This window comes from Phaethon lepturus, unplaced genomic scaffold (genome assembly GCF_000687285.1).
Source record: "Phaethon lepturus isolate BGI_N335 unplaced genomic scaffold, ASM68728v1 scaffold12877, whole genome shotgun sequence".
NCBI lineage: Eukaryota > Metazoa > Chordata > Aves > Phaethontiformes > Phaethontidae > Phaethon > Phaethon lepturus.
Window position 1 is genome coordinate 28,745 of NW_010551236.1, and position 3,200 is coordinate 31,944.

The window sequence follows — 3,200 nt, forward strand, 5'->3', positions numbered from 1 at the left end:
AACAACCCCAGTTCCCTCAGCTGCTCCTCATAAGACTGGTGCTCCAGACCCCTCACCAGCTTCGTTGCCCTTCTCTGGACACGCTCCAGCACCTCAATGTCCTTCTTGTAAGCGAGGGGCCCAAAACTGAACACAGGATTTGAGGTGTGGCCTCACGAGTGCTGAGTACAAGGGCACAACCATTTCCCTACTCCTGCTGGCCACACTATTTCTGATACAGGCCAGGACGCTGTTGGCCGCCTTATCCACCTGGGCACACTGCCAGATCGTGTTCAGCCGGCTGTTGACCAAGACCCCCAGGTCCTTTGCCATCGGGCAGTTTCCAGCCACTCCTCCCCAAGCCTGTAGCGTTGCATGGGGTGGTTGTGACCCAAGTGCAGGACCCAGCACTTGGCCTTGTTGAACTACATACAACTGGTCTCGGCCCATCGATCCAGCCTGTCCGGATCCCTCTGCAGAGCCCTCCTACTCTCTAGCAGATAACACTCCTGTCCAATTTGGTGTCATCTGCAAACTTACTGAGGGAGCACTCGATCCCCTCATCCAGATCATTGATAAAGATGTTAAACAGGTTCCCCAGTGCTGAACCCTGGGGAATACCACTTGTGACCGGCTGCCAACTTGATTTAACTCCATTCACCAAAACTCTCTGGGCCCGGCCATCCAGCCAGTTTTTTACACGGAGATGAGTACACCTGTCCAAGCCATGAGCAGCCAGTTTCTCCAGGAGAATGCTGTGGCAAACAGTGTCAAAGACTTTGCTAAAATCCAGGTAGACACTATCCACAGCCTTTCCCTCATCCATTAAGCTGGTCACCTTGTCATAGAAGGAGATCAGGCTGGTCAAGTAGGATCTGCTTTTCAAAAACTACTGCCTTTCATAGACTACCGTTCACTCTCTTTTAAGGTGGGGATCATAAGGATTCCTCTCTAAAAATGTCTTTTGTTTTAAGTTCTGTCTGTAAAGTAACTGTCAAGAGTTATAAGTGATCTTTAGAGCAACTGCCATGCAATTACTGTGCTGAACTTTACAGATGCATTTCTGTCTAATACATACTGTGACTCAGCAGCATTGGTGTGCTATCAAGAAAATTGTACTTTCTGTATATATATAGCTGGATTCATCTGGGAGTGCTGAATACCAAATCTGTGGCTGCAGAAGTATGTCATTCCAGTTGATCTTGCAGATGTTTTTACTATGTGAATAATGAACAGAAGGTATTTGTTGAATCTGTGGCAATACTAACCACCCCAGGAAACTCAGATGAAAAAATACTAACTAAAAGTATTTCTCATTGTAATATTAACATTTACAATAAAGCCTTAAATATTATAATGTATATTGTGTTAAATTCAATATTGTCTTCAATTAAATAATATACATGTTGTTTTGAAATTTTCAGAACAACTCTCACCAATTAGAGCAGTGATTAGTCCTGGGCGATAGACTTCAGCGGGACCAAGCTTCACAACAATGACAGAAGGTATTTACTGTGAAAACAATACGCATATAATTTGGGTCTTTGGGATTTGATGTCATGTGCTTAGATATTTTTCTATATTCAATGTGCCATGCAGGAAAAAAAACGGCCCCCAAAATAGTTGTTAAGAAGCAAAAATAAACAAGAAAGAGCACTTTGTCATGGCAGTTGGTGAATTGGTCTGTATTCTGTGATACCTGCTTGGCAAAGAGGCTTGTGTGAGCTGTGCATCTGTGACTCCTCACAAACACAAATAGCTGTATTAAAATCTAGTCCTATAAACTATTTAGAGAGCAGACTTGAAGCTGAAATCTAGGTGAATCATCAATGCATCCGTATAATACAAGTCAAGTTGACTGTCTCATGGTATTGCAGTGATCACAGAGCAGGGTATTCTCTACTCACAGGAAGATTATCATGCTATAAATAGCTGCAGTAATAAAAATAACAGTAGTTACACCAGAGCATGTAGAATTAATTAAAACTTCACATGCTACAAGTGGCAGGCAACTGAAGTTTTCAGTACTTTGAAGTATCTTTTGATTTTCTGCTTTTGTTACATGTCAGAGTTAAGAAGGCCAGTAAACTGAGGTACAAGTCATGGTTTTTATAATGTTCTGTGGTTATTATCCATGTGGCTTGACCATGTTATTGCATTTAGATAAAGCTCTTTTTTATCTTGCTAGAAAAATATAGTCAGCTCAAATGTTTAGATTTTAATTTAAAAAATGGCAGTGGAAACAAAGCTGAGGAAAGTATTTCCATGTTTAAAAATACTTCTTGAAATATTTAACTATTACATTGGTAATATTATTTACCAAATGTTGCAGCATTTTTCAGAAAGGACCATGAATCTGATTTTGACTGGTACAAAAATAAAGGTGTAAGTTACTTTTCTCACTGAATAACATCCATCCAAGAGTATGGACTAATGCAATACTCTGCAATTGGGGCCAAACAAACTTCAATGCTTAACAGTATATTAAGAATAGAACACAGTATTTTGAATTCTAACACTTTGGGCAATATTAAATAAAAAATTAAAAGACGCAAGCATTAAATATGCTGTCCTTCCTCTAATAACCCATATGTGCTAGTCTATTAAGTTGCAAGTAAAAAAAGGGAAAAAAATACTATTTGGAACTTTAATTGGAAAAAATTTATAAATTTTGGGAAAAAAGAAACTCTGGAAAAATCTAACAGCAAGCTAAAGGAAAAGGAAACCTAATTAACCCTCCTGTCCCCCTTCTTGTTTGGATCCCTCGCAGGAAGTAATCCTTCTTTCTGTTCCAGCTTTCCCGGAGAGCGTCAGCTCTGTGCAGCACACCAGCACAGCTCCACGAACACACCTAGAGCCCAGGGGCTTCTGCATCTCCTTCTGTAACGCCAGCAGCCTGGCATTTCCCTGCCTCTCGACGGGTATTATTTATAGACACTGTCAGCTACTGCTATGAAGGAAAATTCAATCCCTAACCCAGTTGACCAAATCTGGTCTCACATGCCATGGGGTATATAGAGACATTCAGCGTTTCATTACAGAAGTAGCACACTCATCTGGCTGATTTTAATTATTAAAGGCCATATGCTCTGTTTGCTTGCTAGCTTTTTGGGTGACTCTTTTGAACTCTGCTCTGTCGAACACGAGATCATTTTCTTTTCGAGGTTCTCGGGGATGGTGCCAGCGAACCAGAGCGATGGCCGAGAGCGGGCACATCTCTA